The 16530-nt window shown below is 33.8% G+C and overlaps 1 pseudogene; it reads right to left on the bottom strand.

The window, feature by feature from the left end:
• Positions 1 to 13347: 13347 nt before the first annotated feature.
• Positions 13348 to 16289, bottom strand: LOC107499267 (annotated as a pseudogene).
• Positions 16290 to 16530: the final 241 nt, after the last annotated feature.

Genomic DNA, 16530 nt, shown 5'->3' with positions numbered 1-16530 from the left:
ATTTAACACTCAGGAAATTTGAAGTCAGTTTGAATATCCCCTAGGTGGAGAGCATGCTCTCTCACTTCCTTGGACTACTAGCCTTCATTTTTCTAATTCCCTTTTTACGACAGGCTAGCTCTTCGAATCTCTGCACTTCCTGCAGGAGTCTCTGCTTTTGCTGCCTGCTTACACAATTTTTAAGTTTTACCCAGGCTTCTCACATGGGTATTGACATCAGGCGGTAGTCTTGGGATATGGAGTGCCAGTGACTCCCACTTACTGAAGCCATTGTTTATGGGCTTCAATTCCTTTTTTATTTTATTTTTGTTTTTGTTCTTGGCACTCAGATATCTTTGCTTTCTATTTCTTCTTTTAGAATTGACATACATAAAAATGCCATATAGAGCTGTCATTCAAGTTCAGACTCTGACTCTATCCTGTCTATACTTGAATCTCATTCCTGCTATTGTAATATTTTGGACAATTTTTAAAATACATCTATGTTTAATTTTGTTTATCATGGAATTCTTTAAACATTTTTTAAATTAAAAAAACAATTTTAGATTTACAGATAATTGTAGAGGTAGTTTGAAGAGTCCCCTTGTACCCATACCAAGATTTCCTCATTGTTAACATTGAACATTAGAACAGTGCATTTGTCACGGCTAATGAACCAATATAAATGCATTATCATTAACTAAAGACCATATTTTACTAAGATTTCTTTAATTTTAAGTGAATGTCCTTTTTCTGTCCTGGGATACCATCTGGAAGATCACCTAACATTTGATTTTATGTCTCCTTAAATTCCTCTTGGCCTTGATACTTTCTTAGATGCTTCTTGTTTTTGATGACTTTGACAGTTTTGAGGAGTGCTGACCAAGTATTTTGTAGATGTCCCTCACTTTGAGTTGGATGTTTCTCTCATGACTAGATTGATGTTATGGGCTTGAAGAATGACAAATACAGAAGAAAAGTTATCATTTTCACCAAATCAAATCAAATCAAGGGTATATGCTATCAACATAACTTGTCACTTTTGATATTGACTGATTTCCTGGCTGAAGTAATGTTTAATGTGATGTAGCATCTTAGATGAGATTCCAATATATTAAAAATCTTTAGATAAAAAATAAGGTCATCTAAATCGAGTTAATAACAGTGTATCAATGTTAGTTCATTAGTTGTGGCAAAAATATCATACCAAAGTAAAACATTAATAATGGGAGAAATTGGGTATATGTATATAGAAATCCTCTGTATTGTATTTTTAATTTTTCTGTAACTCAAATTTTTTTGTTAAAAAAGTTATTTAATTATTTACTTATTTACTTAATCAAATAAAATAATGATTAAAAAAATATCCCCAGTGCATTGTCTACTCAACCCTTCCCCTTCCTCAAGGTCCTAATGATCACTGATCTATTTTCGGTCTCTATACTTTTTGGAGTTTTGTTTCTGAACATCATATAGTTGGAAACATATAATATATAGCCTATTGAAATTTGTTTTTTTTACTTAGCAATATGATTCTAAGATTGCTTCATTTTCTTCTATGGATTGAAAGTGCATTTTTTCAGTGCTAAACAATATTCCATTGTATGGATTCTTCTATTCATTCACTTATGGAAGGACAACTTGGTTGCTTCCACTTTCTTCTTAATTTTATTTTCCAATTAGATTAAAACTTAATATTATTTTGTATTAGTTTTGGGTGTATATCATGATGATTAGACATCTATATAATTTATGATATGATACCCTCAATTAGTTTTGTACCCACGTGGCATTATACAGTTATTACGATATTATTGACTATATTCCCTATGCTGTACTTTACATCCCATGATTATTTTGTAGCTACCAATTTGTATTTCTTAATCTCTTCACCTATTTTACGCAGCCCCTAAACTCTCCTTCCATCTTGCCATCACGAGTTTGTTTTCTGGATCTATGAGTATGTTCCTGTTTTATTTATTTGTTAATTTTATTCCTTAGATTCCACATATAAGTGAAATCATATGGCATTTGTCTTTCTCTGTCTTACTTTTTTCACTTAGCATGATACCCTCTAAGCTCATCCATATTGTTGCAAATAGTGATATTTTGTTTTTTTGTTTTTTGTTTTTTGTTTTTTATGGCTGAGTAATATTTCATCGTATATATGCACAATCAGTTCTTGATTCAATCATCTACTGATGGCCACTTAGGTTGCTTCCATAACTTGGCTATTGTAAATAGTGCTGCAGTGAACACAGGGTTGCGTATATCTTTTGGAATTAATGTTTTGGATCTCCAGAAGTGGAATTACTAGGTCATAAGGTAGTTCTATTTTTAATTTTTTGAGCAATCTCCAAATTGTTTCCCATAGTGGTTGCATCAATTTGCAGTCCTACCAACAGTGCACGAGGTTTCCCTTTTCTGCCGACACTTGTTTTTTGATTTATTGATGATAGTCATTCTGACAGGTGTAAAGTGGTATCTCATTGTGGTTTTCAGTTGCATTTCTCTGATAATTAGTGACATTGAGTATCTTTTCATATGTCTATTGGCCAACTATATGTCTTTTTTGGAGATATGCCTATTCAGATCCTTCCCCCATTTTTTAATTGGATCGTTTGTTCTTTTAGTGTTGAGTTGTATGAGTTCTTTATAAATTTTGAATATTAACCCTTCATCAGATATATCATTGGCAAATATCTTCTCCCATTAGTTAGGTTATCATTTTGTTTTGATGATGATTCCTTTTGCCGTGCAAAACCTTTTTATTTTAATGAAGTCCCTTTTGTTTATTTTTGGTTTTGTTTCCCTTGCCCAAAGAGATATATTGGAAAAAAATGTTACTAAGAACATGTGAAAGAGCTTGCTACCTATGTTTTCTTCTAGGAGTTTATGGTTTAAGGTCTTACATTTAAGTCTTTAATCCATTTTGAGTTTATCCTTGTACATGGAGTAAGAAAGCAGTCTAGTTTCATTTTTTTTCTTGTATCTGTTCAGTTTTCTCAATGCCCTAAATTGTAGATTGTCTTTATCCTGTAGTATATTCTTGCCTCATTTGTCATAGATGAAATGAGCAAATAGGCATGGATTTATTTCTGAGCTCTCTATTCTGTTCCACTGATCTATGTGTCTGTTTTTATGCAACTATCATGTTTAAATTACTAGTCTTGTAGTCTAGTTTGACATCAGATAGCATGATACCTCCAACTTTGTTCTTTTCTCTCAAGATTGCTGTGGCTATTCGATGTCTTTTACGGTTCCATGTAAATCTTAGGACTGTTCTAGTCCTGTGAAAAATGCCATCAGCATTTTTATAGCGATTGCATTGAATCTATAGATTGATTTGGGTAGCATAGAATTTTAACAATGTTAATTCTTCCTATCCATGAGCATTGCATTTGCTTCCACTTATTTATATCTTCTATTTTTTTTTTTTGATGTCGTATAATTTTCCAAGTACAGGTCTTTTACTTCCATGGTTAAATATATTTCTAGGTATTTTATTTTATTGAATATGATTATAAGTGAGACTTTTTTTAAAAAATTTCTCTTTCTGATACTTCATTATTGGTGTATAGAAATGCAATTAATTTTTGAATACTAATTTTGTATGCTCCTACTTTACTAAATTCATTTATAAGTTTTAACAGTTTTGGGGTGGATTTTTTAGGGTTCTCTTTATGTAATGTTATGTCATCTGCAAATAATGACAGTTTTACCTCTTCCTTTCCAATTTAGAATTTCTTTTTGTTTCTTTTTCTTGTCTGATTGATGTGACTAGAACTTCCAATACTATGTTAAATATAAATTATTCCAATAATTATTAAAAATTACTTTCTGTTAAGCACAATTTTAATCAACAATTCCAGAGCTCAGTTGAGAGTGGTAGAATTTAGGTTTTGCCTACCTACATTAAAAAAATGAAAAATTGTGACAATGTAAAGTCTGTAAGGTAAAACAGTGTAATGTCAAGTTCATTAAGCAAACAAATATAAACGTTCCTTATCCATAATATGAGATGTAAAAGCAACAGCTAAATAACATTTGCTGTTGTTGTTAGCAGTGGCATGGAAAATTCTTGTTGAAAAAATAAGGGGAAAATAGGGTAAAAGCAATCCTCTGTTTCACTATAGCCAAATAAATTTGTAACATTGTGTGTTTGTTTAGTTCGTGAGAAAGCTAACATTTCTAGCGATGTCAATACGGATCTACACTAGGGAGTAAAAGCTAAATCTAGAATCTACCAGAACTTTGTAACAACAGCAAATGAAATTTTCTTTTCATTGAAGTCATGGAAATATAGTTCCCAATGTTCCAAAGAACTTATAAATATCAAAGAATAATAGAATAGAGAAGATGTAGAGTGGTTGAGAGAACTGTGGTCACTGTGTAATGAATATTAGTTAAAATGTTCCATTTTAGATAATGAGATGTGCTTCATCCAATTAAAAAACTGAGCAAAGAAGTAATCTACTCAGAAATAGTATGCAAAAGAATTATTAGAAAATGAAAGATAACCAACAAAACATTGATAAGAATTCATCATCTGTCATCCACATGGAATAACATCAACTCACATAAACATTTTAAAAGTGAATAGATCAAAATCTGACAACACAAGGGGGTTTTTATTCCTAAAGAATGGTCTAAGCTAGTTGGAAGAGATTCATATATTATGTTTGAAGTAAGGTCAAAAATAATCTTTATAGATGCATTTTCTGAATTAACTCTGATATTGCTGAGGTAGGTATTAAAGAAATCTTTGAAGAAATCAGGCAACATTTCTGTCTTTAGCTCAGGTGACCTACTTTGAACCTTAAGTACATGTACGGCAGTTGAAAAAGACAAAATATGACAGAGGCATTATAGTTGAGATTTTGTACGCACGAAACCCCACAAAATCAAATTTATGGTTCCCATAGCAACTGTAACTCTGAAACACTGCATAGTATAGTAATCTTTGCAGTGAGCTCTATAGTTACAGTTGAAAGATATTTTGGTCTGTAATTCTTTATTTTCTATTGCTTGTATTAATTTTAAGAAAAATTCTCATTTTGGGCTCTAAGTTTTAAAGTTTGTCTTTACTGAATGATGGATAATATTGGAAAGTATGAGAAAAATAGTTACATGACTTATGGTAGAGAAGCCTGGAAAAATTAGTTTTATTTTTTTCAAATATATATATTACTCTTTTTTCATGTAAGGCACTTTGAGACTACAAATTGGTAGTAAAAGACATTCTGACCCAATAACACAGAACACTACACACACACACACACACACACACACACACACACACACTCATACAATAAACACACACATGCATATTCTTACACCTAAAAACTGAAATGTATTAGGCAATTTATATAACTGTTGAAATAATAAACAAAGATAATAGCACTTAAAAATGTTATAGATATTCCTTGAGGATATCATAATTTTTATTTATATCTTTTTTAAAAACATAACTATTACCTATATCTTTTTTAAAAAGCAGGATGTCATGTTTAGGAAAATGGTGCTTAATGATGGAATTAGATTCCAGACTTTACCACCAACTAGACTGTGATTTTGGAAAATGTATGAATGAATACTGTTGGCAACTTAGTTACCCCATATTTTCCTCTCTAATAGAATACCAAATATGTTTGAATATATCTTTCTCCGAGGGATCCCAGGAAAGGTGACCCACCCCCAACCCTAGAAATATGCTCTGTTTAGCCAAGTCAGTCAAGATAGTCCACCCTCTGGCCCGTAAGTGCTCTGGCCTTGTACATGTGACCCAGTTGTGGATAACAAGAAAATGAGGACAATCTATAAGGGGAGTTTTCAGGAAAGGTCCTTTGATACTAATTCGTGGACCAGGAGGAAACAGTCTTTGCTCTTGCACTAGACATCATCAAGTTCAGCTAGGCTGTCTCAACTATCTTGGAAATCCAAGGGGAAATTCCAACCAATACCAAGAATGTCAAAGAAGAGAGAGCAAAACAGGATTCTGAAATCTGATGTTCCCTTTGGTTTATTCATTATGGAAGATATTAAGTTCTTTATTTGTAAGTCAACTTAAGTAAAAGATTTCTATTATTGGCTGCCAAAATCACCCTTCCTGATACTATAAGTTATTAAACTCTTTGAGTTTTAATTTCCTAATTTATTACACATAAAAGATAATCCTATCTTCCAGAAAAATCTATAGAAATTCTCTGAATTGAATGGCATTATACAAATATGAGGAAAGTAAATTGACTTTAATACATACATTATATATATCTAGGGTGTGCTAGAGTCAGCTTGTACTGCTCGCAAGGGGCAATTTTCAAATTTTTAGAAATTTTGAAAGCTAGTTGACATCATATAGTTGGCTTAATATCAACCATGATAAGATATTTATCCATGAGGGTATGTTCCAATATCCCCTGTAGATGCCTGAAACAGACAATACCAAACCATATATATACTATTTTTTTTCTATATTTACATGCTTATGTTAAAGTTTAATTTATAAATTAAGCAGCATGAGAAATGAACAATAATAACTAATAATAAAATTAGAAGTAATTTACTGCTTCTCTTTAGCATATTTGAATTTCTGGCATCATTGCTCTTGTACTTTCAGGCCATTATTAAGTAAAATAAAAGTTATTTGAACACCAGCACTGCAATACCATGACAGTTTATCTGATAACCAATATGGCTAAATGACTAATGGACGGTAGTTTATACCCTGTGGATATTCTAGGTAAAGGAATGATTCAGGTCTTGGGTGGGACAAAGATAGAAGGCACAAGATTTCATTACACTACTCAAAATGGCATGAAATTTAAAACTTATGAAGTGTTGATTTCTAGGATTTTTTATTAAATATTTTCATACCATGGTTAACCATGGCTAACTAAAACCACAGAAAAGAAAATTGGATAAGGGAGATTACTGTATTATGGGCAAGGACTATATATCAGGGCTCTTCTTTAATTCAGAGAGCCAGTTGTTAAAAATTTACCAGCATACTATTATTATTTATATCTATCCGGAAACAAAAAGGGTGTATCTTATAATATCTGGAAAACCTCAAAAAAGAGAGAATCTCTAGTCTTAAACTATACTTGGTTAGAGGACAGTTAATTTTCTTCAGCCATCTGTCATCTATTCAGAAGTTTCCTCCCTTTGTATTTTTTCCAGACCCTGACTCTCTAGATATCATGCCATTTGTGGAACACAGGCTTCATGCCCAAGCCCAAAAGAAAAAAAAAAGAAAATATTAATAATAATGACTATAGGTAGTTCTCATCTTCATCTTCATTTATCCACCAAATATATACTGAGGTCTTCCTACATCAAGCACTATAGCAATAGGATACACATCTGATATAAGATATAAAGCACTTGATACCTGTTCTCAAGAAACTCACATTCCTGTAGTAAAAGACAAATGCAAAAATAGCCTGGGGAGCACAAAGATTTTAGAAACCTAGCTAAAACTGTGAGGGAAAGGCTTCTAGGAAGAGGGGGAGTACAGTAGGTTAAGAGGCAAAAGAATAGGTAAAGTAAACCATGATCCATTTGAAAACTACTAAGTTACCCCATTGTCTAGTGATCTGGACATATATAATAAGTAGCTGAAAACAGAGAAAATCAATGTCAGGAAAAGAGTGGGCACCAAAACCAAATTCTAGACATAAAGTATAACAAAGAATAAAAATTATTAGAGTTATTGATTAAGATGTCACTGTTGATCTCAAAGTACTTTAAGTAAAATAATAGACATAGGAGTCTCATCATAATAATGGATGGTCATGGATTAAGTGGAAAGTTATAGTCTGTGTATGTAAAATATAAAGATATTTTATAAAAATATATAATCACATACTGTAACTGTGTGTATGTATATGTGGGAGGATGTGTGTGTGTGAGAGAGAGAGAGAGAGGAAGAGAGAGAGAGGAGCTGAAGGGAAGGAGGACTAGAAGATAAAGTTATAAAAATAAGAGGAAATACTTAATAAGATAAGAGAAGGTGGATAGGGGCTTTGTCAAAGAATCTTAAACAAATGGAAGGATAACTTTTCCTTTGAGATATAAAATAAATAAGTTTTGGTGTGCACATAAAATCAGGTTGGGAAACCGAAAATAAAATCATCTAGGAAAACATGTAAATCTAGAATAGTAAAGTACCAATATAAAACTGAATCGAATGCATAAAGTAAATTATTTACAACACAGAGAGGCTGAGTCAGTGAAAGAAAAAGGAAGAATGACAGAGATAATAAGAAATTTAAAAGAAATTGATGCCATAGTAATATGGAAAAGAGGCATGAAAATCACATGATTAACCAAATATTAAACCAAGTGGAATTCAGAGCCTGCTATGTGGACGCTTAGAACCTGGTTGATCATCCATAGTACTAGACCATGGGGAACCTATAGAACAAAGATTCCTGCTGAGATTACTAACAACTGCCTATCTGTATCTTTAACACTTACCCATACCATGAAAGAAAAACAGAAAAACTAAAACTTAAAGCTGTACCCTGCACAAGTTAAATGTAAATTCAATCATACATTCCATTCTTTACTTTTTATAATCATCGTCTTTTTCATAGAAGCTATATATATATATATATATATATATATATATATATATATATATATATCCAGCTCTTTAGATGCTTGTGGCCTCATTCTCTGACTTTGAAGAGACCATGTTTCTGTCTGAGTATTATTCCTTCTTTAACAAACTTTTCTTTGTCTTTAACTCTGGCTCACTCTTGAATTCTTTCCTTTGCAGAGCCAAAGACCCTCTTTCAGTGGGCATAGAGCTTGAGTCCCTACTTGGGGGGATTCATCCTGCCTTGCATCAATAGAACCCAATAAATAGGAAGAGTGCTTTCAAAAAAAATGATGTGGTCATGATCAACAGGTCAAAATGCTACAGACAGGTCTGCTAAGGTTAGGAGAATAAGTAGTTCTTAAAAGGAAAAAAATAAAAAAACTTTAGAAGTCCCTAGACAGGTAAGGGCAGCCAGATAGTTATGGGTGAGATGAGAAGAGACAAAATTCTAAGAAAACTCAAAATGTGTACAGACAGCTTGACAGCAGAAGTTGGGAAACAAAGGCTTTTGGTCTAGACTCTTCTTTCTCCTGCTGACACCTAAGTTAATGGCTAAGAGTTTTAGCCTAACATAACACATTTACATTTCAATGAAGATTTCCAAAGCCCTAAGGAGATAGAAATTTGGGGCAGGTCAGAGCAATATGAATTATTTGATGTCTAAAATCTACCAGGTAAGGGTAGAATTGGGTAAAATCTATCTATATACTTTGAATAAAGAAAATACTGACTCTTCTGTTAATGAAGAATGATTCATACTCAGGTACATTTTTTGCAGTATCTAAAATAATTTTTTATATCTGTGTGGTCTTTTCTGATGGTCTCATGCTGGTTGTTTATTACTTTAAAATGGTGTCTTCTATTTATTTATTAAATAGTTATTTATGTTCTTTACCTGACATTTCAAGTAAATGAAATCCTCATCATAGTGAAAGTGGGGAGGGAAGGGGGACACTTAACAAGGATCTCTATTGTTTTAGTGAACTCAAAGTGGATTCTCCTCTCCTCTCCTCTCCTCTCCTCTCCTCTCCTCTCCTCTCCTCTCCTCTCCTCTCCTCTCCTCCCTTCTCCTCTCCTCTCCTCTCCTCTCCTCTCCTCTCCTCTTTCACTCTACACATTCATTATATTTGACAAAAGGACTGTAAAGTTTATAATTTCAGAAGGCCTCAATTGAAGATTCCCCCCCCCCCAAAGATATGTTTGTTTTAACTGAAAGCAAGGGGATGCAATTAACTTAGGTTGAGTTTAACCCTCTTGAATGGCCCAGCCTAACAGAGTCTCAGGCGAGTTTCTTTCTACTCACCACTTACCTCTAGGTCACCAATTTCAGTCCAATTACCATTTCATAACTGCCGATATTTAACTATTGACACACCTTGAAAAATTTATTTCCTTCACGTAAGTCCAGAAATACATTGAAAATTATAGTGGAAAAAACTTTTGATTGTCAGACAACTTGAAACAAAGAAATAGATTTTCAAAATTCTAATATAACAACCTGTTACTTTTTTACTAAAAATTTTTGTCTCTATGTGTTGAGTTTTTCATCATTTTCCCCCATTTTATGGGATTGATTTTGAGTGTTTCTTAAAATTTTATCCTCATTCCTACCCTTCCACATACACCTAATCCACTCAATATACAATTTTGAAAATGTACACCCTTTATTATTAATTTATTAATTATCATTAAAAATTTTAACATCCAAATGTCATCATAGTTATTTAAAACCTAAAGTTAATCAGTGTCTCCATCCTTCTCTAGAAGAATAGATGAGTTTTGGAATGTTTTAACTCTAGTTAAATCCTTGCTTTCTTACATTTATTGTTAGCCAATAATTTAATTCTGCCTTGTTTATTTTTAAGATAAATTTTACTGAGGTATGATTTACACAAAATTTAGTGCATAGTTTGAGTTTTGACAAATACAAACCACCCACATGAAGATATAGAGAATTCCTATGACCCTACATCTTTGAGCCCTTTCCCCTTTCCCTCTCTGTCTTCATCGCTTTTCATGCTCTGAATTTAGTTAGATGTGATTTCTTTTTATCTGGAGTCCTTCCACTTTCTGGATCTGAGGATTAGGGATTTTTCTTTCTAATGTAAATGTTTCACTTTTAGAAATTGTATTTAAATCTTTTCCAAATTGGTTTTGTTATTTTTTTATAATAAATTGTGCCTTGCTCATATATCCTATTTTTCTCTTTTTCAGCTGCAAATATTCACTCATACTTCTTTTACTAATATCGCGTAGTTCCAACAGCTAAATCTCTTAGTTAGAGAAATTAAAAATCTAACTCTGCTGCTGTTTTCCTCCTTTTCTTTACGGTGGTTTAATTCTTTGTGTGTCCGTGTGTGTGTGTGTGTGTGTGTGTGTGTGTGTGTGTGTGTGAGAGAGAGAGAGAGAGAGAGAGAGAGAGAGAGAGAGAGAGAGAGAGAGAGAGAGAGAGAAAGAGAGAACGATTGGATTAAAAGTTCATCATATTCTGAATTCTATCTGAGGAGTTTTGAGTTAAGCATGCAAATCTACTGAGGTTTTGTACACATCCAACCCAGAAACATGCTTTGATCAGAAGGCATTTCATTTCAAAATTTAAAACCACATGAAGAAGCTTGTGGTTATAAACGAGTTCTTAGATAGATTTTTCTCTCCAGAGCCAAACCTAGACTAATGTCATTGGGCCATCCTCCCATTGGCTAGAAGATTTCTTTCTAGCTTACTTTTTCACAGAAGGTGTAGCTTGTGGAAGTTCCTGATTCTTTATAGAAGGTTTCCATTCTAAACTCATTTTTTTCTGTGGCTAATGGTCCTGTCTCCTCTGTCCTACATGGTCCTTAAAGCCCAGTCATATACATCACCAAAATTCTCACTCATCTGATGATAGTAGAAGCTTCAGTGTCATTTTATGGCTTTTCGTAACAAAAAATATTCTCAATTTTCAAATTTTTTTGCCTTCATTGTTTCCTATTTATGACGTTGAGTAATTTCCCCAGTAAACTGAGCCCAAGTATTAAACAATCCAACTCATTCATATCTAATAGCTAGTAGCTAGTCAACCTTTCCAGATGTTTTTGGATCTTAGACTAAGAGTTTATGAACATGAAACTAAAAGGGTCTCTAATGGTAACATTTCTATAGCTGTGTTTGAGGAGAAGGAACCCACATATTTGCCCAGTTAACCCTAGCTGTACAATTAATGCATTATTGAAGACATTGTATTTCTTTTTCATACTTGCTATAGTGGAGATCAGAAGATCTCTTTTTCAAATGTTAGTTTCTTCATTTATTTATTCAATCAGTAAATATTTATCAAGTGTCTGTGATGGGCCAGGCTCTGTACTGCAGAAGCAGGAAAGAAATGATGAGAAACATAAAACTGGTCCTTCTCTCATAAAGATTATGGTCTAGTCGGAGAAGCAAAGAACCCAATAACCACACAAATATAAAAAAGTAAAAGAACATCTTAGAGATTGCTTTGAAGTAGACACACCCTGTTCTAGGAGAGCCTCTGATGACAGATCTGTTAGTCTGAGAGGCAGGTTAGGTTCCTTCGAAAGTGACGTTTGTGGTAAGGTGGGAAGAATGACTTATGCCTGGTGGGTGCATAAGGAAGTTTGTGTGACTCGTGTGAAAAAACAAAAATAGTGTTTGGAAACAAGTTTGCAGAGGTAGGCAGGGTCAGACTGGGGGGAACAAGTTTCTCTATTTTCAGTCTCTATTAATCAGGACACAAGCATAGAGCTCTGTACTAGAAAGAAGAAACAGAATGAGGAATTAACATGATTAACATTGCCAGAACTTTCTTTCCAGTAAAAATATTTTAGGTGTTTTAGTCATTACTTACTCATGGCTACCCTATGATACCTCATATTCCACTCTTTTAAAATATTAGAAGCTATTGTTTAGCTAACATCTTAAAATAATTAGATAAGTCAATTGAAATCATTTAATATTTCCTTACATCCAAATTCTGCAAATGCAGCCAACTTAAATTTTGCAGAGAACTACTTGGAACAATTTCAATTCCTTAATGTGCAATCAAAGGGTCTGTCTCTCTCATTCACTGTCAGTCTCTTTCTAAATGGCAGCTAAAACAGTTAATCAACTAGTCCACTAGAAAAAAAATCCTAATATTTAAGGATAAAAGATAAATTTTACAATGATTGTGCATTTACTCATTTATTTAGTTAGTAAATACTCATTAAATATTGATTATGTGTCAGGTTCTATTCTCTATCCTAAAAAGGGAAACAATTAACTTCCAATAATTTTATTATTCATATATTTTTTTTAAATGTGAACAAAACTCTTAATTTTTTATTTGATGGTTTGCAGTGAAAAACAATACTTATGTTTCCTGGCTTGCACATGTATAAGGTATTATAAGGACAGTTTCTGAGGAGGAAGGAGAGAGAAACTGCACCAGTTCTGAGGTCCACAGAGTTTAGTCTCACCTCGATGCTGACAGAAGCATTTAGTTAACAGATACACCTAACAGCAAGGCAGTTATACATTCTGGATACAAATGATTTATAGACTCAAAAGAAATTTTATGCCAAAACATATATAACTTTCAATTCAGTCCTTGCTTGAAAACAAGTGAATCTGTTGTGCTATTATATGATCTGTCTGTTATTCAATGCTTATTGTGCTTTCTTGTTTATTACTCTACTGAACTGAAGTAGGCTCTGGAAAAAAACATTCTTAACTTATTTTCCTGCTAGTGACTCTTCCATCTCTTTCTTCATTGGCTTTTTTCAATATGTCTAGAAATAAAAATTTAAGAACAGATGACTAATGTAAGTATGTAAGAAGATTGAAAGATGAGACACCTGAAAGGGAAGTCACATGATTTCATGACGGCACTCATGATGTGGGTAATGGTGAGCACAAACTGCACTAGTTGAGCCTATGTGAGATATTTCTTCCACTAAAGATTACTTATGCATCAATGGAAACACAGACAATCCATAGTAGGAGTACAGAAGAATGCGGATAAAACTGTTCGGAGTGGGTCCAAAATAACTTTTCCCATAAGGTGCTCAGTTCAAAACTCACCACCACATGCTAAACATAGAGGCGTAATTGTGTACATGAAGAAAAGTAATCTGACTGTTTTGTTCCTCCTGAAAACCAAAGAAAATTGTGTCCATGAAGTCCATTAATTTGGAGAAGTCATACCACCATAACATATTGCTTACCTGGATATCAGCTTCCCTTGCACTGGCAAGATCCTAACACTGTAATAAGTAGCCTCCTTACCAATTGAAGGGAATAAACTCTGCCAGCATATATGTAGACAGAAGTGTGATTCTGAGATTATACAAGGTGAGGATACCCTGAGGGAAAGAGCAGGTCTGTTCATGTATTTGCTACCCAGCCATATCGAAAGTAGATATATGACAGTAAGAAAAAAGGTAGGAAGGTAAGAGTCCAACAAGAACCATCCTCTGCCTCAAGAATTTCGATGTCTAAATAAGTTGTCCAAAAGAGCATTGACTTCATCATTACAGGCCTTTAGGTGCTCTTGCCGATGAACTTGCTCTGAGTTCCAGTGCTAGAACAGTAGCCCGAAAGGCATCAGAGACGTTGAAGGAGAACTGAACCCCTCAGCCTCAGGGTGAGGGCTGGAGGGGCAGTCCCCTCCCAGACAGAAGTACTGGCAGAAGCCATTGCTCTTTTGTTGAGCCCCAATAGTTTTATATTCATTTGCAAACTTACCAAAATATGCTAGAGCTGTCATCCATTCAATAACAGCTTGTACAAAATTCCATTCATCCTCCTTTTAGTGAAACAGTAAACTGATCAACACCAAGAAGAAAGAAGCCAAAGCAGTTTGAAGAGATGCTTAGATGATTGCATATTTTGAATTGGAATATGCTGAGATAGAATGGGGACAATTCATGCCAGCACAGAGGTAATTAGTAGCTAATTAAGAACACTCGAGTATTACATCAATAAGTACTGCCTTCATCTGAATTTTGGAAAAGCCTCAGAAATAGCCTGCATGTCTGTGAATAAAATTTTGTACAAGGGGGTCCAGGAAGAAAGTAAAATGGCTTTTTATATAATATCAACAGATGTTCTTGGTCCACAGATTTTAAATAAGTTAGTACCAGTTGGACCCCAGTCTCACCTTATTTTCGTGCTACTGTTCTAGCACTGGAATTAATGAATGGGTTTATAATTTAGCTTCCGAGTCAAATGGAAGAGATCTCAGGAATAGAAACTGTCTTAAAACACAGGAAAAAAAAGGTTATGTATCTCCATCATTACTGCATTTTCTTATTTCTATACTCAACCAAGCAGAATAAAGTGTATGTCATGATAGGTGTGGCTTTACTACAACAGTATATTTGGATTTACCCACTTATTGTTCTAGCTGTAAGAAGCCTAATTTCAACATCTTTAATTCTAGCCGTTGTTTGGGGGCAGAATGAAATTAGATTTTATGAGGATAAGTCACTTCTCATCCTAAAAATCTTACAGTATTTTATAGTTAAATCTATTTAGGTTTTTATCCCTTCACAATAAAGATAAATTGTGAATTCATCATCCCTGATTGTCCTGAGGAAATGTAGACCTGTCTGTTCTCTGGAAACATTTAAAATAGAGAATGTTCTCATTTGCAGGGAATAGTTTATGTGCAGTCATTCTTGAAGGCACAGAAAGGGCTTGGGTTACACCTCTGAATCTTCTCCATCCCTGGCAAGTGCGTCTTTGTGTGAAAGGTAATAAGCTATGACACCCGTGGTGATTCTAAAAATGGAATTACTGCCTACTGAGTGTTGCTTTTTGTCTCTTTGGGAGGGTAGACTCTTGTCATTGTGACACTTTGCAGGAATGTAGATGACTGAAAAGAGGTAAATGCTTACCAGAATTTTTCCTTATCATACAGCATGGACACTTGGTAAGATTATTTCGTTCCTACAGTGATGAAATAGAATATTAAATACACATCTTAAAATAAAAAGCGTGATAAAAGTCACTTCTCACCTGGCAGTTTATTAAAACTGTATATTCTGGGTTTATTAGTGATTTTTTTAATTGATGGCAGATAAAATTAGAGCTTGGCCAACCCATAGCAGAGAAAGTTTCTTTCTATAAAAAATTGAAGACATAAAACTAATGTCAAAAAGAAAACACTTTTGACATTACAAATGATACCGCTTATCAACTTATAGCTCCGTAAGCCAAAAGAAATACAGATATTATCACTTATGGATGCTATTGACCTGTGGACATAACTATTATTTTAAAAAAAGACAAAGAAAAAAGATTAGGAAAGATGGAGACACTTTTTACTTTATAGTCTGAGTATCAGTATTGACTATAACTATAACATTTCTGGCAGCAGAAAGAGCTGTACAAAGTGTCCCAGACAATGTAGGACACTATTGAAGTGTCATGTAAGGTGGCTATGACTTAGGTTAAGCAGTTGATGTGAGTGTGTGCACGTGTGGATGAGAGAGGCAAGAAAATTGACTTATGGCTAGTTCTGGAACTTTAAAAATACAGACTATGCTTTGATTTATTTTTTGAACTTTTAAAAGTCCAACAGCACATTTCCAAGGGCTCTTTACTCCTGCTGCTGAGATAGCAACAACCTTACAAAGTAGTAAAACGAGCTGGTAAAAAGCTGGAGATATACTGAGGGGAGATAGCTGGACCAACTCCGGAGGTATTGATTCGGAGTCATTTTGGAATGTCCACTTACTGAGGTACATAAATATCACTAGAGAAGCAGATTTGGGGAAAGTCATGGGTGGGTTAAAAAGTTGGAAGCTCAGTTTTGGACAAGTAAATTTAGAGGTGTCTATTAGCTACAAGAGAGGGCATTGTTGGAGATAGGAGTTCAAGGTAGAGTTCTATATGAAGTTGGGAGTTACTGGTATATAAAATGCGTTATAGACATAAAACTGAATGAAATCATCTTTAGA

Source organism: Rousettus aegyptiacus, unplaced genomic scaffold (genome assembly GCF_014176215.1).
Source record: "Rousettus aegyptiacus isolate mRouAeg1 unplaced genomic scaffold, mRouAeg1.p scaffold_m13_p_7, whole genome shotgun sequence".
Classification (NCBI taxonomy): domain Eukaryota; kingdom Metazoa; phylum Chordata; class Mammalia; order Chiroptera; family Pteropodidae; genus Rousettus; species Rousettus aegyptiacus.
The sequence above is the reverse complement of the archived record's forward strand: the minus strand, read 5'-3'. Positions and strand labels throughout refer to the sequence as shown.